At 45.5% G+C, this 22,534-nt stretch overlaps 5 pseudogenes; all 5 read right to left on the bottom strand.

Moving 5' to 3' along the window:
- Positions 1-104: 104 nt before the first annotated feature.
- Positions 105-223, bottom strand: LOC143928863 (5S ribosomal RNA; annotated as a pseudogene).
- A 951-nt stretch (positions 224-1,174) lies between these two features.
- LOC143928497 (5S ribosomal RNA) lies at positions 1,175-1,293 on the bottom strand (annotated as a pseudogene).
- Positions 1,294-1,453: 160 nt separating this feature from the next.
- LOC143929134 (5S ribosomal RNA) lies at positions 1,454-1,572 on the bottom strand (annotated as a pseudogene).
- Positions 1,573-1,858: 286 nt separating this feature from the next.
- Positions 1,859-1,977, bottom strand: LOC143928928 (5S ribosomal RNA; annotated as a pseudogene).
- A 9,230-nt stretch (positions 1,978-11,207) lies between these two features.
- Positions 11,208-11,326, bottom strand: LOC143929038 (5S ribosomal RNA; annotated as a pseudogene).
- Between the last annotated feature and the right edge of the window lie 11,208 nt (positions 11,327-22,534).

The raw sequence follows: 22,534 nt of genomic DNA, 5'->3' as shown, positions 1-22,534 counted from the left end.
AGGCAATCTCTTCAGGCACTCTCAACCCTCTTGACAAACACCAAGATGGTGACCTTGGGAAACAAGCTAAAAAAAAACAGGTCAACGCCAACAACATAAAAAGAAGCCTACGACACCTGGTATTCCTAGGCGGTCTCCCATCCACGTACTAACAAGGCCCGACTCTTCTTAGCCTCCAACATCAAATGAGATCGGGTGCTTTCAGGGTGATATGCCCGTAGGCAATCCCTTCAGGCACTTTCAACCCTCTTGACAAACGCCAAGATGGTCACCTTGGGAATCAAGCAACAACTTAAAAAAAAAGCGTATGGCATTGAGAAATCCCAGGCGGTCTCCCATCCAGGTACTAACCAGGTCCTAATCCTGCTTAGCCTCTGAGATCAAATGAGATTGGGCTCTTTCAGGGTGATGCAGCCATAGTAGATTTTTTTCAGGCACGCTCAACCCTCTTGACAAATGCCAAGATGGTCACCTTGGGAAGCAAACAAAAAATCAAGTCAACGCCAACAACATAAAAAGAAGCCTACAGCACCTAGTATTCCCAGGCGGTCTCCCATCCAGGTATTAACAAGGCACGACCTTTTCTAGCCTCTGAGATCAGAGGAGACTGGGTGCTTTCAGGGTGATGTGCCCATAGGCAATCTCTTTGGGCACTTTCATCCCTCTTGAAAAATGCCAAGATAGTCACCCTGGGAAACAAGCGAAAAAAAACAGGTCAACGCCAACAACATGAAAAGAAGAATACGGCACCTGGTATTCCAAGGCCGTCTCCCATTCAAGTACTAACTAGGCCCAACCCTTCTTAGCCTCCGAGATCAGAAGAGATAGGGTGCTTTCAGGGTGATGCTGCTGTAAGCGATCTCTTTAAGCACTCTCTACCCTCTTGACAAATGCCAAGATGATCACTTTGGGAAACAAGCGAAAAAAAACAGGTCAACACCAACAACATAAAAAGAAGCCTGCGGCATCTGGAAAACCCAGGCGGTCTCCCATCCAGGTACAAACCAGGCCCAACCCTGCTTAGCCTCTGAGACCAGACGAGATTGGGTGCTTTCAGGGTGTTGTGCCCATAGGCAATTTCTTTGTGCACTCTCAACCCTCTTGACAAATGGCAAGATGGTCACCTTGGGAAAAAAGGGAAAAAAAACAGGTCAACGCCGAAAACATAATGAGAAGCCTACGGCACCTGGTATTCCCAGGCTGTCTCCCGTCCAGGTACTAACCAGGCCCATCGCTGCTTAGCCTCCAAGATCAGATGAGATTGGGCTCTCTCAGGGTGATTTGGCCGTAGGCACTCTCTTTGGGCACTCTGAAGCCTCTTGACAAAGGCCAAGATGCTCACCTTGGGAAAAAAGCTAAAAAAAACAGGTCAAAGCCAACAACATAAAAAGAAGCCTACGGCATCCGGTATTCCCAGGCGATCTCCCAATCAAGACACTAACCAGGCCAGATCCTTCTATGGCACCTGGTCTTCCCAGGCAGTCTCCCATCCAGGTACTAACCAGGCCTGACACTGCTTAGCCTCTGAAATCAGACGAGATCGGGTGCTTTTAGGGTGATGTGGCCGTAAGCATTCTCTTCAAGACACGCCCAACCCTCTTGACAAACGCCAAGATGGTCGCCTTCAGAAACAAGCAAAAAAAACAGGTCAAAGCCAACAACATAAAAAGAAGCCCATTGGCACCTGGTATTCCCAGGCGGTCTCCCATCCAGGTACTAACCAGGCCTGACACTGTTTAGCCTCCGAGATCAGACGATATCTTCGGGCACTCTCAACCCTCTTGACAAATGCCAAGATGGTCACCTTGGGAAACAAGTGAAAAAAAAAAAACAGGTCAAGGCCAATAACATAAAAAGAAGCCTACGGCACCTGTTATTCCCAGACGTTCTCCTATCCTGGTATTAACCAGGCCCGACACTGCTTAGCCTCCGAGATCAGACAAGATCGGGTGCTTTCAGGGTGATGGGGCCATAGGTGATCTCTTTAGGCACTCTCGACCCTCTTGTTAAAAGCCAAGATGGTCACCTTGGGAAACAAGCGAAAATAAACAGGTCAATACCAACAACATAAAAAGAAGCCTACGGCACCTGGTATTCACAGATGGTCTCCCATACAGGTATTAACCAGGCCGTACACTGCTAGGCCTCTGAGATCAGATGAGATTGTGCGCTTTCAGGGTGATGTGGCCATAGGTGTTCTATTCAGACACTCTCAACCCTCTTGACAAATGCCAAGATGGTCATCTTGGGAAAAAAGTGAAAAAAAAAACAGGTCAACGCCAACAACATAGACCCTGGCGGTCTCCCATCTGACCCTGACACTGCTTAGCCTCTGAGATCGGGCGCTTTCAGGGTGATGTGGCCTTAGGCGAACGCTTCAGGACATACTCAAAACTCTTGACAGATGCTAAAATGGTCACCTTGGGAAACAAGCGAAAAAAAAACAGGTCAAAGCCAACAATATAAAAAGATTCCTACGGCACCTGTAATTAGTTACTATCCAGACCGGACCCTGCTTAGCCTCCGAAATCAGATGAGATCGGGCGCTTTCAGGGTGATGTGGCCGTAGGAGATTTCTTTGGGTTCTCTCAGCCCTCTTGACAAATGCCAAGATGGTCACCTTGGGAAACAAGCGGAAAAAAAAAACGTCAACGCCAACAGCATAAAAAGAATGGTATTCCCAGTCGGTCTCCCATCCAGTTACTAATCAGGCCCGACAATGCTTAGCCTCCGAGATCAGACAAGATCGGGCACTTTCAGGGTGATTTGGCCGTAGGCACTTTCTTTGGGCACTCTCACCCTCTTGACAAACGCCAAGATGGTTATCTTGGGAAACAAGCGGAAAAAAAACAGGTCAACGCCAACAACATAAAAAATAGAATTTTTATATACAACTTACCTGTAAAATCCTTTTCTTGAGAGTACATCACGGGACACAGGAGCTTCATTACATAGTGGGTTATATAGGCACCTCTGGTGATTGGACACTGGTTAACCCCCAATTAAGGAGAATTCCTCCCCTATATAACCCCTCCCATATGGGAGGCACCTAAGTTTTGTAGTAAAGCAATAGGAAACCACGTAAAACCCAAGAGGGATGGGAGCCCTGTGTCCCGTGATGTACTCTCAAGAAAAGGATTTTACAGGTAAGCTGTATATAAAAATCCTATTTTCTTGATCATACATCATGGGACACAGGAGCTTCATTACATAGTGGGATGTCCCAAAGCAATGCTCAGATTGAGGGGAGGGAGACACAGATCATAATATATAGGCCGCCAAGAACCGGAGGACCTAAACTGCAGCCTGCAGTACACTGCGCCCAAAGGCGATATCCTCTTGCCCTCTGACATCCACCTGATAGAATCTGGTGAATGTGTGGACTGATGACCAAGTTGCAGCCTTACAGATCTGAGCCAGGGAGGCCTGGTGATGCACTGCCCAAGAAGCACTTACAGCCCTAGTTGAGTGCGCTCTCACTTGAAAAGGAGGGATCTTCCCTTTAACACTATAGGTCTGAGAAATAATCTGTCTAATCCACCATGAGAGAGTGGATTTTGATGCCACCTGACCCTTCCTAGGGCCTTCCGGCAAAATAAATAAGCAATCAGTTTTCCTTATCTGTGCAGTTGCCTGAAGATAGATACTGATTGCCCTTACCACATCCAAAGTGTGCAAAGATTCTTCTTCTGCGGACTGTGGGTCCGGAAAAAAGGATGGTAGGCTCACATCTTGATTCAAATGGAATCCTGAAACCACCTTAGGCAGAAAGGACCTGTTGGGATGCATTACCGCCAGGTCCTTATGAATAATTAGATACGGTTCTTTACTGGAGAGAGCTGCTAGTTCTGACACTCTTCTAGCCGTGGATATGGCTACAAGAAAACCAATTTTTTAGTCAAAAGAACTAACGAAGCCTGATGCAAAGGTTCAAAAGGTTGCCCCTGCAAAGCTGAGAGAACAAAATTCAGATCCCATGGGCATACCGGAGGTTTGACTGGCGGCCTTATCCGCATAGCCCCCTGGATGAAAGCCCGCACCAGGGAATGCGATGCAAGTGGTTTCTGAAAAAACACTGACAAGGCCGAAATATGCACCTTGATAGTGCTTACGGCCAAATTCATTTCTAGGCCTGACTGCAGGAAGGCCAAGATCCTGCTAATGACATACTTTCTAGGATGACATTCCCTGAGTTCACAACAGGAAACATATGCCCTCCAGATTTTGTAGTAAATAAGCCCAGAGGCCGGCTTTCTGGCATTGACCAGAGTAGAAAGGACTGGCCCCGAAAGCCCACGGTCTCTCAGAATGTGGGTCTCAGCAGCCAAACCGTCAAATTCAGACTGTGTAAAGCAGGACTGTGTAAAGCAGGACCCTGTGAGAGCAGATCTGGCCGGAGAGGGAGGATCCACGGCCTGCCTACTGCCAACTTCATGATCTCTGCGTACCACGGTCGCCTGGGCCAAGCCGGGGCTACCAAAAGAACCGACTTTGTTTCCCTCTTGACTCTTCCCAAAAACCGCGACAGAAGCAGGCACGGGGGGAAGGCATAAATCAAATTGTACTGATCCCAGACTCCTGGTACCGCCCTGGTGATTGATATAGGCCACTGCTGTGACATTGTCGGACTGAACCCAAACAGGGAGACCCTGTAGTCTGAAAGACCAGTTTATGAGATCCATATAAACTGCCCGGATCTCCAAGACATTTATGGGCAATAGCTTCTCGATCGCAGACCATTTCCCCTGCAAGCACGTCTCCTCCAACACTGCTCCCCAGCCTGTCAGGCTGGCATCTGTCATAATAATCTTCCATGGAAGAGGAAGAAAAGTTTTGTCTTTCAGCAAATTCTCGGTTTGTAACCACCAGACGAGGCTCTTGCGTGTCCCTGGGGATAGACGCATAGGAAGATCCAAGGATTGGGGATTCCTGTTCCAAGCCGCAAGGATGCATCTTTGCAGAGACCTTGAGTGGAACTGGGCGAATGGAACGGCCTCGAAGGAGGCGACCATTTCCCCTAACAGTCTCATGCACAACCGAATGGGGGAAGATCTTCTGCCCAGAATTAGGCGCACCAGATCCCCAATGGCCAAGGCTTTTGGCCTTGGTGGAAACACCTTGCCCTGAGCAGTGTCGATAACCATACCCAGGTATTCCAACCTGGTAGCAGGCTGTAGGGACGACTTTTCTAGGTTTATAATCCAACCTAGGCGTTCCGGGTATTCTAGCGTTCTGGTAACACTGTGGTTCAGGAGCGCTATTGTTTTCTCTATGAGAAGCAAATCGTCTAGATAAGCCATGATGGCTATACCCTGAGCTCTTAGGTTTTGAGAGGGTCCAGAATCTTTGTGAAGACTCGAGGGGCCATAGCTAGCCCGAACGGCAAAGCCACAAATTGAAAATGGTGCTGCTCTACCTTTGAACCTTAGATACTTTTGGTGTGCGGGAAAAATTGGCACATGGAGATATGCATCCTTGATGTCTATTGATGCCATAAACTCTCCCCCTTGCAGGGAGGAGACCACAGTGCGAATTGACTGTATTCGGAAGGACCTGATGCGTAAAAATCGGTTCAGATCCTTCAGATCCAGGATAGGTCTGACACTTCCATTTGGCTTTGGAACGTTAAAGAGATTTGAGTAAAACCCTGAACCCTGTTCTTTTGGGTCCACTTCTACTATCACTCCCTGGGATAGTAAGTGATCTAAGGCCAGAAATAGCGGTCTTTGCTTTACTGGGTCCCTGGGTATCCTTGACCTTAGAAAGCGAGAAGGTGTAATCTCCTGAAACTCCAGCTTGTAGCCCAGGGATACCGAAGAGACCACCCACTCGTCCCGGATCTCTTCCCGCCAGGCTTCTGCAAACTGCAGGAGCCTTCCCCCCACTTGGCCGAGCGGGGGCGCCCCTTCACAAGGAAGCTTTCGGGCTCTGCTTGGCAGGCTTTCGCCCCCAGGATTTCTTCTGCCCCTGGGCCCAGCCTTGAGCCTTTCCTGTAGAGGGGGGTTGAGAAGGCCGTCGCCACTGCTTAGAGCTTAATGCTCCGGGAGAGAGAGAACGCCTAAATGATGGACGTTTGCTCCTTTTGACTGGAAGGAGAGTAGATTTACCCCCTGAAATTTTTTGGACGAATTTGTCTAATTCTTCTCCAAACAAACGTTCCCCTTTAAACGGGAACCCAATCAAATGCTTCTTGCATGATAGCTCAGCTGCCCAATTCTTTAGCCATAGGGCCCTTCGCATGTGTACCAACAGGAGAGACAAACGAGATGCTTGTTGGACAGAATCCGAAATCGCATCAATCATGAAACACAGAATTGGAGGTATTTCTGCATAATTCTCCACTTCCTCACTGGGAAGGAGGCCAAGCATCTGCTTAACCTGTTCCTTGAGGAACTGACACAACCCCACAGCTGCGACTGTAGCTTGCACTACAGCGCCAGTTATGGAAAAGGAGGCTTTTATTAATGTTTCCAGCTTGTTATCAGTTGGATCTTTAAATACCTGAGCATTATCCAAAGGACAGGTCAGGTTTCTATTCACGCAAGAAACAGCCGCATCGACAGATGGGACCCCCCATATCTTTTTTTTTATCAGAAAAAGTTTTTATATTAAAACATAATGGTACAAGACATCCACAACAATGACCACACAGTGTACCGCCACACATAATATGAAATCTGAGTAACAAACAAATTCTTCACATAGGTATCAAATCAAGGAGGAATATTAAATGGAAATAAGTGAGACCGAATCGTTGGTGAAGAAACAAAATAAAATAAACAGGGTGTCAGCAGACAGGATATCTGCACAATACACAAGAGGGAAGGAAAGAGGTCTTTTGTGCATTCACAATACTGAACTTTTCGTTTTATTTTTTATTTTTAACCACTTGGGATCCGCGCTATTGCAAAATGACGGCAATAGCGCGGACCCACATTTTCGGGACTACGTCTATTGACGTAGTCCCGGTTACGAGCGGCCTGCGCGCCCCCTGAGGGGCGCGCGCTCTGTGATCGGCGAGTCCGTGAGACTCGCCTGATCACCGATCCGTGTAAGGGGTCGATCCCGACCCCTTATCACGTGATCAGCTGTCAGCCAATGACAGCTGATCATGTGATAAAACGGAGCCGGTAATCGGCTAGTATTCCTCCTCGCGCTGACAGCGCGAGGAGAAAAAAAAAAAGCCGATCGCCGGCGGCCGTGTTCGGGACATCAGTCCCGATCACGGCCAGCAATTTAAACAGACACCTGCCCCCTGCCAGTGCCCACCTGCCATCCGCAGTGCCATCCTGAAATAAAGTAAGTGCCCCCCTGTCAGTGCCACCCAGCAGTGCCCATAGTGCCCACAGTGCCACCCAGCAGTGCCCACAGTGCCACCCAGCAGTGCCCACAGTGCCACCCACAGTGCCACCCAGCAGTGCCACCCACAGTGCCACCCAAAATCTGCCTCAAAGGTGCTGCACCCCAGTGCCGCCCATCAGTGCCCAGCAGTGCCGCCCATCAGTGCCCAGCAGTGCCGCCCATCAGTGCCCAGCAGTGCCACCTATCAGAGCCACCTATCAGTGCCACCTATCAGTGCCCATCAGTCCCATCTATCTGTGGTACCTATCAGTGCCCATCCGTGCCACCCATCCGTGCCACTTCTCCGTGCCACCCATCCGTGCCATCTTATCTGTGCCCATCTTTGCCCATCAGTGCCGCCTTATCTGTGCCCATCGGTGCCGCCTTATCTGTGCCTATTAGTGCCGCCTTAACTATGCCTATCAGTGCCCACCAGTGCAGCCTATCAGTGCCCACCAATGCAGCCCATCAGTGCCCACCAATGCAGCCCATCAGTGCCCACCAATGCAGCCTATCAGTGCCGCCTAATCAGCGCACTTCAATGAAGGAGAAAAATGACCCGTTTGCAAAATTTTATAACAAACTATTAAAACATGATTTTTTTTTTTTTTGCATCTTTTTTTGTTTGTTTAGCAAAAAATAAAACTCCGAGCTGTAACTAAATACCACCAAAAGAAAGCTCTATTTGTGGGAAAAAAATTATAAAAATTTCATTTGGGTACAGTGTTGTATGACCGCGTAATTGTCACTCAAAGTGCATCAGCGCTGAAAGCTGAAAATTGGTCTGGGACTGAGGGGGGTTTAAGTGCCCAGTAAGCAAGTGGTTAAGAGACAAAATAAAAGAGAAAAAGGAAAAAACAGAGAATAGGGGAAGGGAAAGAGAGTCAGGCCGCGTACACACGCCCAACTTTGTCCGTCAAACAGTTTCGGCAAACAGTCCGCTCAAAATTAGCATGGACGGACATGGCCACACACGACGGACGAACAGTTTGCTGAAACCGTGCGCGATGACGTGAACGGCACGTACGACGGGACGAAAAATACGACGTTCTATACACTGCATTATAACTTTCGGCGTGAAAATCCTTTCTGAGCATGCGCGCAACTTTGTTTGACGAACAAGCATACACACGAGCGGACTGTTCGCTGAAACAAGGTTTCAGCGGACAGTTTTTCGGAAATTCCGAAAAACCTTGTCCGTCAAACTGTCCGCTGAAACTGTCCGCTGAAAGCCCACACACGAGCGGACTGTCCGCCCAAACACTGTTCAGCGGACAAAGTTGGGCGAACAGTCCGCCCGTGTGTACGCGGCCTCAGAGATCCCTTAGGAACAGAACACATGGAGATAGTATCGTACATAACACCCACATCTATCAGCACTCAATATCATGCCCCAACAGTTATGTACAAAAACTCTAGACAGGTTATTCAGAGCTCATGACAGAAGTGGAGGTCAGATCAGCCCTGCAGCAACCTATTTTGAATCAATTGGTGCGGAGCCAGGCCTGGTAGGTCTAGCCAGTCTTGCCATAGGTTATAAAACTTTTGGGGGGTGTTCCTATGTTGGTATGCCAGCTTCTCACGTATCAAACCCCCCATATCTTGGTGAAACTTTCCTCCAGAGGATAAAGCATAGAAAACCTTTTAGGAGGAGAAAACTGTTTATCGGGATGTCCCCAATCCTCATACAACAATTTATCCATTAAGGGATGAATTGGAAAGGAAAAGGCCGGTTGTGGGATTTTCCTGACTCCCAGGGAAGAAACAGAGGACGTAGCGATCTCAGCAGCAGGCATTCTGAATGTGGTACACACCAATTTAGTATAATACTGCACCTGTTTTCTGAGGGCCTGCGAGGAGGGGACTCTCTCCTCTTCCTCTGATTCATCTGACTGCTCAAGATCCCTGTCCCAAGATAGGGATCTCTCCTCATTGTCAGAAGTGTCATCTGAAAGAGGAATCTCAGCAGAGGGAGGGGATCTACCCCTTTTCCTGCTATCTTTCAGGGAAGCTGAAATAAAATTCATGATTCTCCCTTCAAAACCCTCCAATGTAGCTCTAAGGGAGTCCTCAGTGACGTATACCTGGGCTGAAATATTAGGAGAGGCTGCAAATCCTGACAGGGGCACTGACTCATCCTGTGAGGCTGACTCCAGTCTTGCAGGGGGTGATGGTAACCTACAGGCATTTTTAGAACACCTAGAACTAGGCGGTGACTTACCAGTGCCCTTGTTATCTCCCCCTGAGACCCTCTTATGAGGAGACATAGTCCTAAGCTACAAAGCAGAGGTACTAGTACAAAGTGCAATCACTATTGTGCTTAAAGTCTCACAATAAATATATATGCTTAAACTGCACAACCTGATGCTGAGTAGGTGTCTTAGGTTTGCCTGGATCCAATCCCGTGGGATGCTTACTGCCCACAGCTCCTGTGTCTCCACTTACAGCCCCCTGACGCTCTGAGCTGTAAAACTGCCGTCTGACGCCTGCACAGTACAGCGCCGTGCACACCGAACGACACAGCTCGCAAACACACTCCCCCTCCTCCATTAGCATGGGAGCAAGCTCGGTGCACGAGGACCGCCGGTATCCAGGGGGGAAGGGAATTGCCATTGGAGCTGCCTGGGACCCCCAGACTACGTGGGACCCCTGTATGACCTTCATTGTGGCAGAGATTGCAGTGGAGACGTGAGTCATCTGGGAGAACCAGGCTTCACTGAGCATGTGTATCTGAAAGGCATGTAAGTATGCATCAGGCCGCTCTTACTCCCTCTAGTGGTGGAAACCAGGTAAGACGTAAAACTACTCAATGAAGAAATCCATAATATAATTTATACAGGATTAACTTCCCTTACCTGTCCTGAAATTGCTGAAAACAGACAGATTCCAGCCTTCACCCATCACGGCGGGCAGAATTGTGCCAACTTCAGGTTTTTTTGGGGTTCCTTCTCAGAAGAACCTCCTACCTGGACCTTGTAATAGACTCTGCCAGAAACTTTCGTGCCACTATGTAAATAGTACAGTAAGTCTGGTTTTCCCAGAGACCAGTCTTCCAATAGGAGAGGACTTACAGGCAAAACCTCGTTTCTTCAGATGACGGGGCCTGGGTATCATATCATCTTGGGGGTCAAAATATCGGCCCGAGATATGGATCCAGTTTGTTGTAGCCCTTAGGTCCCTGCAGGGACCTGCACAGAGCTTTCTTCATAGCACATGTTTTACGTGACCAACCACCATAGATACAGGCGAAAAAATGGAGGTGCCTCCCATATGGGAGGGGTTATATAGGGAAGGAATTTTCCATAATTGGGGGTTAATCAGTGTCCAATCACCAGAGGTGCCTATATAACCCACTATGTAATGATCCTGTGTCCCGTGATGTATGATCAAGAAATAAGCATAAGGCACCTGGTATTTCCCAGTCGGTCTTCCATCCAGTTACTAATCAGGCCCGACAATGCTTAACCTCCGAGATCAGACAAGATCGGGCACTTTTTTCTGGTTTTCCCAGAGCCCAGTCTTCCAATAGGAGAGGACTTACAGGCAAAACCTCGTTTCTTCAGATGACGAGGCCCGGGTACCATATCATCTTGGGAGTCAAAATATCGGCCCGAGATATGGATCCGGTTTGTTGTAGCCCTTAGGCCCCCGCAGGGACCTGCACAGAACTTTCTTCATAGCACATGTTTTACGTGACCAACCACCATAGATACAGGTGACAAAATGGAGGTGCCTCACATATGGGAGGGGTTATATAGGGAAGGAATTCTCCTTAATTGGGGGTTAACCAGTGTCCAATCAATAGAGGTGCCTATATAACCCATTATGTAATGATCCTGTGTCCCGTGATGTATGATCAAGAAATAAGCATACGGCACCTGGTATTCCCAGTCGGTCTTCCATCCAGTTACTAATCAGGCCCGACAATGCTTAACCTCCGAGATCAGACAAGATCGGGCACTTTCAAGGGGATGGGGCCATAGGCGATCTCTTTGGGCACTCTCAACCATCCTGACAAACGCCAACATGGTGATCTTGGGAAACAAGCTAAAAAAAACAAGTCATTGCCAACATTGGAGGCTAAGCAGGGTTGGGCAATCAGTTTACTTGCCTGAAATAGGCATCTCAGAACTGCCATCTGGCTGCTTCCCGGGTTTCCAACTCCTTCAACTAATCCCAGGAGACGATACTTCGCCTCCATCCTGGTGGAGGTTCCAAACACCCGATCAATGGTTCCTGTCACCTCCGTCCAGTAGCAGATCAACTTCGGGCATCTCCAAAACATGTGCATCATGTCTCCCCCCATGTTCCCGCATCGGGGGCAACTTGCGTCCAGCCGTTCGGCCAAATTGAAAAAGTTTACGAGGAGCATAATAAGTTCTATATAATAAGAACAGATGTGAAATCCTCTGAGAGGAGAGCCACAATTGACCACAGGCAGTATTCCTGTGGCCAATTATATCTCAAGGGGGTTTAGTACACACCCCACACTATATAAGGCCGCCAGCGCGGTGGCCTTGTATAGTGTGTTGCGGCGGTCAGGGAAAGAGGACGATAGACATGGACAGTGTCTTTACTGCTTGAGAACCTAGCACTGTTACAGTGGGTGTTATGGGCCTCCTGCGCAGTACACACCTGAAGCTACCCTTTATTACTGGTGTTCAATTTCTGAAATACAGGCATCTGCAGTGCAGAAGTTAGAGTGGGTGTTGTGTGCCTCCTGCACAGTATACACCTGAAGATACCCCTTATTGCTGGTGTTCTGGTTCTGTAATGCAGGAACCTAGCACTGTTACAGTGGGTGTTGTGTGCCTCCCATGCTTGTCCTTATTTTCGGCAGCTGGACGTGTTGAGCCACATCATGCTGAACACTTGGTCGGATGTGAAAGACCAAGCCCTCCTAATGCTCCTCATCCTCTCTCACCCAGGCTCAGGGTACTAGCCTGTGTTCTGTATACACTAGGCTTTCTTCTGTATACCCTATCCTCTCTTTATACTCTAGCCTGTCGTTTATGTACACTAGACTCTTTGTTTACCTCATAAATGGCAGTGTATATAGAAGGAAGGCAAATTTATACAGAGAGGCTAAGGTATACAGAAGGTAGGCTAGAGAATAAAGAAGACAGGCTAGTGTATACAGGACACATGCTAATGTATACAGAAAACAGGCTTGGTTATAGAGAGAGACTGAGACTATTATATTCAGAAGAAAAGCTAGTGTATATAGAGAGGCAGGCTGGGGTATACAGAGAGGCAAGTGAATACAGATAGGGTGATGTATACAGAAATGCTAGTGTATACAGGGAGCCTAGAGTATACAGTTAATCTGGGGTATACAGAGAGGCTAGTTTAAAGAGAGGCTCGTGTATACAGAATACAGACTCATGTATGCAGATAGGCTTCAGTATACAGAGATGCTAGAGTAAACAGTGAGGCTGGGGTACACAGAGAGGCTAGTTTAAAGAGAGGCTAGTATATACAAAGATGTTAGTGTATATAGAGAGGTTAGTGTATAGAGAGAGTCGAGTGTATACAGATAGGACAGTGCATATAAAGAGACTAGAGTATACAGAAGACAGGCTTGGGTATACATCCAAGCTGACAGTGTATACAGAAGACTGGGTAGTGTATACAGAGAATCTAGTGGGTACAGAAGACAGGCTGGTGTATTCTATTTAGTTTTTACAGTCTAGTGTATACAGAAGACAGGCTGTGGTATACAGAGGGTTTAGTGTATTCAGAGAGTCTAGTGTATACAGTCGGCGAGTGTATACATAATACTGGCTAGTTCACACAGTGTTTACAGAGATGCAAGGGTTTACAGAGAAGCTAGTGTATATAGTAGACAACAGCATACAGAAGAAAGGCTAGTGAATACAGAATACAGACTCGTGTATGCAGATAGGCTTGAGTATACAGAGATGCTAGAGTAAACAGTGAGGCTGGGGTACACAGAGAGGGTTTAGTGTATTCAGAGAGTCTAGTGTATACAGTCGGCGAGTGTATACATAATACTGGCTAGTTCACACAGTGTTTACAGAGATGCAAGGGTGTACCGAGAAGCTAGTACAAGCTAGTAGAAGACTACAGCATACAGAAGAAAGGCTAGTGAATACAGAATAAAGGCTGGCTTCTACGGAGAGGCTAGTGTATGCAGAACACTATCTAGGGTATAAAGAGAGGCTAGATTATACAGAGAGGCTAGTGCATACAGTGAAGCTATTTTATATAGAAGCCTGGTTAGTGTATACAGAGAAGCTAGTGTGTACAGAAGAAAGGCTAGACAGGCTATAAAGTTTGGGGTATAGAGAGATGCTAGTTTATACAGAGAGGGCATACAGAAGACAGAAGACGGGCTAGTGTATTCAGAACATAGGCTAGGTATTCAGAGAGTCTAGTGTATACAGTCGGCGAGTGTATACATAAGACTGGCTAGTTTACACAGTGTTTACAGAGATGCAAGGGTGTACAGAGAAGCTGGTATATATAGAAGACTACAGCATACAGAAGAAAGTCTAGTGAATACAGACTCGTGCATGCAGATAGGCTTGAGTATACAGAGATGCTAGAGTAAACAGTGAGGCTGGGGTACACAGAGAGGCTAGTTTAAAGAGAGGCTAGTATAAACAAAGATGTTAGTGTATATAGAGAGGTTAGTGTATACAGAAAGGACAGTGCATATAGAGAAACTAGTGTATACAGAAGACAGGCTTGGGTATACATCAAAGCTGACAGTGTATACAGAATACTGGGTAGTGTATACAGAGTGTCTAGTGGGTACAGCTAATTTTTACAGTCTAGTGTATACAGAAGACAGGCTGAGGTATACAGAGGTTTTAGTGTATTCAGAGAGTCTGGTGTATACAGTCGGCGAGTGTATACATAAGACTGGCTAGTTTACACAGTGTTCACAGAGATGCAAGGGTGTACAGAGAAGCTAGTATATATAGAAGACTACAGCATACAGAAGAAAGGCTAGCGAATACAGAATAAATGCTGGCTTCTACAGAGAGGCTAGTGCATACAGTGAAGCTATTTTATATAGAAGCCTTGTTAGTGTATACAGAGAAGCTAGTGTGTACAGAAGAAAGGCTAGACAGGCTATAAAGAGAAAGTGTTTACAGAGGACAGTTTGGGGTATAGAGAGATGCTAGTTTATACAGAGAGACTAATGTATACAGAAGACAGGCTAGGGCATACAGAAGACAGAAGACGGGCTAGTGTATTCAGAAAATAGGCTAGTGTATACCGAAGACAGGCTATTGTATGCAGAAGACCGGCTAGTGTATACAGAGAAACTAGTGTATAACAGAGAGCGTAGTGTATATAGAAGACAGGCCAGGGTATAAAGAAGACAGAGTAATGTATACAGAAAACGGAAAACATGCTCCTGTATATCTTGGATATACAGAGACATTTCATCATTTCATCTAGCTCACATCTCTAATGGAGTTTGTCTCATTGCCATGTTATGCCTTTTCATTCTTATGCTAAATATAGATTATACTCACTACACGATTTTAATCATCCACATCAAGCATGCAATAAAACTATCATACATCAAAATAAACTATGTACTGCCAAAACAATAACGGCCAATAACTTAAAAAATGACTTATCAGTCAATGACTTAACAAAATAAACTTTGCACTCTTTTGCTCTATTTTGCATATTTGTAATTCTCCACATCAACTGTCAGATTGATATCACCACTTGAGGACACACCATCCTGACTGATTTTGCTTTATTTATTATTAGAAATAGAGAGTACTATCTCAAAACCAGTTAAATCTATTCACTTCGATGAGGTCTACTGCTAATTGTACGGTATTGCAAAATGTTCACAAAACCATCCATTTGCTACCAGACATGCTGCACATACTAAGAGTACATTACTATCGCTCGCTAACGATGTAACGATGTAAACAGTTTTATTGCTTTTCTGACATTAACCGAGTATCTCTGACATTAACTGAGTATCTCTATGCACTGGGATCTTAATAATAATAATAGGATTGTGTAAGGCAAAGATCAACTAGTCTAATATAAGCTTTCTCAGTGGTACCGACATATCCTTTAAATTTAGACTATCAAGCTAAGCTTTCAATCTCTTACCGTTGAATAGCGATACTTCCTCCCTGCAAATGTCCTATTGGTCTTCTATATTATACAACTCTCTGAAAAGCATATATGTAGAGAATAAATCTAGTCTTACATCTTAATAAAACAGTTTTATTGCTCAACCCGTATGAAGCTGTCATGACATAAGCAAATAAGTCACACTTAAAACACAGTGACAAAACATTTCTTTTTACCGCAGCAAAATGTGAGAAAAGCAGTGTAAGCCGTCTTTCTGCCATATGCTTCAGAAAATTAATGTACCGCTTTTAAATCCATATCAATTCCACATCCTAATTTAAACCGTCTTAAAATTTTAACATTAACTGATAGCAATTACTGATATTGCATTATGATTATACCAGTGAAAAGGACCGCGTAATGGAACTGTGAAATTAATCATAATCTCAGAGTTAACTTTAATTTATACTATATTCTACTGTACTCTTAAATTATGTACTGTTTTACTGTATTTTAGCCGTACTCAAATTTCGTGTTATGTTGCAACCATCTAATCTCATTGCTATTCCGACATTCTGCCTTAGTGAGGATATTACTTTAACTATCCCTTGAACCATTTTGTGTATTCACTTTATCTCGACCTATATATACTGCCTTAATATACTTATTATTATTATATTATAGAGATTACTATCTCTAAATCATTGTAAACGTAACCATAGTTATAATGTACAGCTAATTTTACGTTAAAGCAAACTTCACACAAAACCATATTTTTAAAACCTTTTACACACTGCACATTAAGAGTAATGCAACCATCTCTCTACCTCTATGCAATAGGATTCTCTTTCTGACTCTATTTTGTGTATTACTTCTTCTCCACATTAACTGTCACACTGATAACCATTTGTAACACATAACACTGGCAACCCATTTTTTAACAGCAGCAAAATGTGAGAAAAGCAGTGGGACGGTTTACTTGATTGAGAAGTGGTTGCAGTACCAAAGGATAGCAATAAAAGTTTGATTACATTAATCAAGCATACATCCTAATGTAAACTGTCTATCACTATTAAAATTCAGGGTTACTGATACATTATGCCGATAACTAGTGGAAACGGAAAACAGTCAGTCGTCGTGCGTAACTAAATTAATGGAACGATTTACACGTTGGAATTTACAAGCTACGTCAATTTACTCTTAAATAATGTATACCCTTTAGCTGCTTAGCTCACATTTTGCTGTATGTAGCCGCGTTAACTGTATTAATGGTTACATCTAAGTAACCAATGGGTATTGACATTTCATGTCTATCTCACATCTCTAATGCAATTTGTCTCTTTCAGACACGTTGCTGATATTTGCTGATATTTCATGATTACAGCAATCATCTCATCTTATTGCTATTCCAACATTTTGCCTTGGTATTACTTTGCAACGCTCTATTGAACAATGTAAAGGTAAGCTAGATATTTTGTGTATTTCCACTTAAACTAGACCTGTATATACTGTCTCAATATTATCCTTTCTCATTTTGCTAAATTAGATTATAGAGTTTGCTATGTCTAAATCCAGGTTACCTACTCACCTTTATGACGTATACTGCTACTTTTAGGATAATACAAAACCATCTTCTGCTTCTTTACACGCTTCACATATTAAGAGTAATGCAATGCTATCGATGTGAACAGTTTAATTGCTCTTCTTACATTTAGCTGGTATCTCTCTGCTATAGGAAACAGAATTTGTACTACATCGATAACACGTCTAATATCAGTCCACTCAGTGCTACCGGGATAACTTTTGCATTTAGAGTAATGAAATGATTTCTCAGTCATTTTGAAGCTACTGCAACAAAACGCTCTCTTTTCAACTGCAATACTTAAGCTCTGCAATATTAAGGAATATTTAGCTGCTTAGCTGAAACTTTGCTGTACGTAGCCGTGTTAACTTTATTAATGGTTACCTGTAAGTAACCAATGGGGATTGACATTTCATGTCTAATTCACATTCACATTTCTAATGCAGTTTGTCTTTTTTGTCTCTTTTATCCTTTCTCTTCCTTATGCTGATTAAAGACACGTAATGAACCTGATTGATAAAAACCTACACTCGTCGTTGCTCTTATTTCGTGTATTTCCACTTAAACCCGACCTGTATATACTGTCTCAATATTAATCTGAGTTATTTTGCAATCTTTATTATTAGAATAACCAGATTACGATCTCTAAATCCTGGTAAACCAACTCACACAAAACCATCTTATTCCTACCTTACACGCAGCACATTACATATTAAGATATTAACATTTAACCGGTATCTCTCTGCAATAGTAAACGAAATGTGTAGATCACTCATCTAATATCAGTCTTCTCAGTGCTACCGGAACAACTTTTAAATTTAGAGTAATGCAGCGATTACTCAGTTTTATGAAGGTACTGCAACTAACGCTTTGGATTTCTTTCCTGTTAAATTACGCTCTGCAATATTAAGCCATGTAAATTGTCCTATTGGTCTACTAACAATGCTATGTATAATAATACAAATCTTTCAAAAGCAATATCGTCTCACTACAATACTTACACTCTGCATAATAAATATGAATAATGCAACTAATGCTAATAATAAAGTCGTCTAAAACTCGGCTATAGGTAGAGAATAAAACTATCTTACATCAAAATAAACCATGTACTGCCAAACCAATAACAGCCAATTACTGAACGTCTATCAGTCAATCTCTTAACAAAATAAACTTAGCACTCTTTTGCTCTATTTTGTATATTTGTAGTTCTCCACATTAACTGTCACATTGATATCACCACTGACAACACACCACTGAGTTTTTAACAGCACCAAAATATGAAAAAAGCACTGTAACTCTTTACATGATTTAGAAGTAGTTGCATTAGCAAAAAATAAAGTCCTGTTTTCTGTACACGCTAGCCTTTCTGTATACATTAATCTTTCTGTGTACACCAGTCCCTCTATATAGACTAGCCTCTCTGTCTTCTAAACGTGCCCGTAACCTATATACACTAGCCTGCCTTCTTTTTACAATAGTCTCGGTGTCCCAGCCTCTCTGCATACTCTAGCCTCACTGAATTCCCCAGACTCTCTTCTGTATACACAAGCCTATCTGTAAACAATAGCTTGTCATCTGTACACACTAGCCTCTCTGTATACACTAGCCATTCTTCTGCCTTCTTTTTACAATAGTCTCGGTGTCCCAGCCTTTCTGCATACTCTAGCCTCACTGAATTCCCCAGACTCTCTTCTGCCTTCTTTTTACAATAGTCTCGGTGTCCCAGCCTTTCTGCATACTCTAGCCTCACTGAATTCCCCAGACTCTCTTCTGTATACACAAGCCTATCTGTAAACAATAGCTTGTCATCTGTACACACTAGCCTCTCTGTATACACTAGCCATTCTTCTGTATACACTAGGCTCAGGGGAATAATATTAGCCTATCTGTATTACTTTGTTTAACTTTTCTGTTTTCTCTTTCTTTTCTAGGGTGTACATCGCCGTATACCCAAGCCAGTCTTATTACCCCAGCCTCATTCCAATTATAATAGCCTCACTGGGTTTTTGACAGGCGGTCTTGTGTTGGGTTTTTTCAGTCTGCTCTGCCATCTTCTTGCAGGGCTTCTTCGGGTCAGCCCTTGCTCCCTTTTCCCCACGTATCCTCTCATCCTCTGGGTTACCTTGGGCATCAGGCTCATCCTATCCTTCACGGGACATTAATTTGGGTTTGCATAGCTTGCAGGCTCTTAGGGGGTTCCTTCTCATCTTCAGGTCAAGAGTCGGTGGGTTCTACTCTCACAGCGGTAACTTACCGGTTACTTACAGTTGGCATTTGGGCATACGTCATTTTATGGATGGGATCTTTACCTTTCCTTTTCCACCTATACTTGTGTCTTTTTGCCCTCTTTTCAAGCATACTGACCATCCAGGCCATGGCACACCTTAGGCCTTGGTTCTTAAGTAATATCGCATTTCCCACTTGAAGACTCCGATTAAAAGTGGGAAGGCTGGCCGCAGGGAGGAGCCTGAGGGACTATTTAACCCTCCTCCTCTGTCAGGGCCAGGGTTGGTGTTTTCTAGGGAGAGAGAGACTGGGTTACACAGACTTGCTAGTGTATACAGACTGAATAGTGTAGTGTACAGAGACAAGCTGACAGTGAGGCCGGGGTATAATGAGAAGCTAGGTGTATAACAGGGTAGCAGACAGGCTAGTTTATATAAAAGCAAAATTGGGTAAAAAGAATACAGGCTGGGAAATAATGAGAGGCAAGATTATACAGAGAGGCTAGGGTACACAGAGAGGCTAGTGTATAGATACAGAAAGGCGGGGTATACCGAGAGACTAGGTGTATAAAAGACAAGCTAGGGATGGACTAGTGTATACAGAGGATCGGCTAGTTGATACAGAGAGGCTAATGTGTACAAAAGACAGGCTAATGTATACAGATAGGCTAGATTATACAGAAGAACGTCCTGGGTATGCAGAGCGCTCAGCTTCAAGGGAAGGCCAACGTGACTTTCTGACAGATCTGACTTTCATCCCCTTGCCCTCTCTGCCCCGGTCATCTGGTGGCAGTTTTATGCACTTCCCTGGCCCCCACCCATTTATAATCCTTACCGACCTATCCTTCCGCTGCTCACAGGAACACACTGTATGACTTGTCTAATTAACCAACTTGTACAAGACACCGCTATCCTCCTGTCTGACACCGGTTCCCCTTGGAGGATTTACCCCTCACTGTTTGGGTGGTCCCTGCCTCCACCTGGATGCTCCACATATACCCCGACGACATTGTCGAAGGGGCACCACTTGACAGGCCACGGGGCTGTCATGCCGGTGGCATCTCCCATTGGAAGAAGGGATGATGGCCCCAACCCCTTGGCAGCATGTTCTTTCATGTACAGACCAGGGCGGCTCATCTTCCCTTCTGGAGTCTTGACCTTAGAGGGGGGAGTTGCACTTTGGGGGGTCTGAGTGATACCTAGTGCGCTGTACTGGAAGGGCTTGACATTCCCGCATCTGTGTCCCCTCTCCCTGGTTGTGCCCCTCGTCCCCCCCCCCTCTGGCCCCCACCTACTCTTTGCCGACATTGCCTTCTGCAGCTTTCGGGGACACCCTGGATGACTTATTTATTGAGCCTATTGGTACGAGACACTGCTTCCCTCCAGTTTGACTCTGGACCCCCCTGGAGGATTTACCCCTTACTGTTTGGGCGGTCCCAGCCTCCCTCTGGATGCTCTACACAGCCCCTGATGGCGATGCAGGAGAGACACTAATTGGCGGGCCCCAGAACTGCTGCTCGGGTGAAGTCTCCCGTTGGATGGAGGGATGGTGGCCCCAGCCCCTTGCCTGCCGGATTCTCCATGCACCGACCAGGGCTGCTCCTCTTTCATCTTGATGTGGTGACCATGGGGGGGATTAGTTGAAACTTATGGGGTCCAGGTGGTTGCTGGTGTGAGTGCGCTAAAGGACTTGACATTTCCGCATGTTTGTCCCCTCTCCCTTGCTGCCCCCCCCTTCCCTTCCCCCTTACCTCCTTCCCTTCCCTCCCCCTTTCCCCCCTTCCCCCCCCTCTTTTCCCCCCTCCCCCCCCTCTTTTCCCCCCTTCCCTCCCCCTTTCCCCCCGGAGCGTGGACGGAGGAGAGGGGGTAAGGATAGGACAATCTGCCAAAGGGAGAAATGCATTTGTTCGGGGGCTGCATGTACTTTTGGGGTATGGGACGGGGGGTGGTGGATCCCATTCTGTGATGCCTTTTCTGTTGTGACGGGCTCCCTCGTGCATGCCTACATTTAGGGCGAGCTGAGGAGACCCCTCAGTGCTGACAGTTCTATGCTCTACCTCTGTTTTGATTATACTATTGTTTTTTGGTTTTATGATGTTACTGATTGTCTTTTATTTGCAGACCGGTATCAGACGTGACATTTACCACTGCCGGGACTGGGAGGACTGGGATCCTTGGGCTCCCTCTCCGACCTGTCTACCCACCAACCCAAGTAGGACGGCGCTTTAAACCCAGTGTACATGTGGTAAGTGCTATAGCATAATTGTGGTGTTTTAGTGTACAATTCCTGTACTGATGAGTGCGGACAACCCTTAATTTCCCTCTCCCTCTGGGGTTGAGGTGCCCGGCCTCTTTTTCCCCTTACCTTTTCTTCCATTTTCCCTTCCTTTCTCCCCCTTAGTTCCCGCCATCCATTACCTACCCAATACCTACCTTGGTTCAACTTTCTTTGCTTTTCTCTGATGTCCCCCTTCCCCTCCCCGAGGAGCGATGGCAGACTCAGTCAAGGTCACCTCTCTAAGGAACTAAGGAAAGGTTAAGGGACTGAACTCCTCTGAAAAAAGGTGAATCCTCCTGTGAGAACTGAAGACTTCCTGTACTGATGTGGCCTTTATACAAGAAACACATTTTAAAAATACTAGCCTCCCCTTTCTACGGTCAAGATCCTTCCCTAAGGTCTACCACTCTACTAACCCCTTCTATAAGACCAAGGGAATCTCCATTCTGATCTCTAGCAGGCTCCCCTCGGTTCTCCAGGATTCTCTGTTGGACCCTGGGGGCCGATATCTTTTTCTTAGGGGCCACATTGGGGAGCTCCTTTTTACATTTGCCACTGTGTAAGCTCCCAATGATCACCAAGACACATTCCTCAGAACTACCCTGCACAGATTATGTGACTTTCGGGAGGGCCAGTTGATATTAGGTTGGGACTTTAATGTCCCCTTTTGCCATCGGTTGACACTTCTGCCTCTTGCTCCTCGCTCCTCATTTCCTCTAGAAAGCGGATTACTAAGTGTTTACTGAATGACCAATTAGTTGATGTCTGGTGTCTGCAACACTCCGGGGAAAGGGACTACTCTTTTTGCTCTTCCTCTCACAAATCATACTTGAGGATAGACTTCTTCTTGATTCCACATGACCAACTGCACTTGGTGAGCTCTTCCTCCATCGGCCATATTACTTGGTCCGACCATGCTCCTGTAGCCCTTACCTACACCCTCTCTAGGAACCCCTCACCTAGGTCTCTATTCTGGCACCTTAATGAGAGCCTCCTCCAGATACCGGAAGTTTTAGCAGATGTGACCAG

This window comes from Lithobates pipiens, unplaced genomic scaffold, assembly GCF_037356315.1.
Source record: "Lithobates pipiens isolate NorthernLeopardFrog02 unplaced genomic scaffold, aLitPip1_a1.2 Scaffold_23, whole genome shotgun sequence".
NCBI classification, from domain to species: Eukaryota; Metazoa; Chordata; class Amphibia; order Anura; family Ranidae; genus Lithobates; species Lithobates pipiens.
The sequence above is the reverse complement of the archived record's forward strand: the minus strand, read 5'-3'. Positions and strand labels throughout refer to the sequence as shown.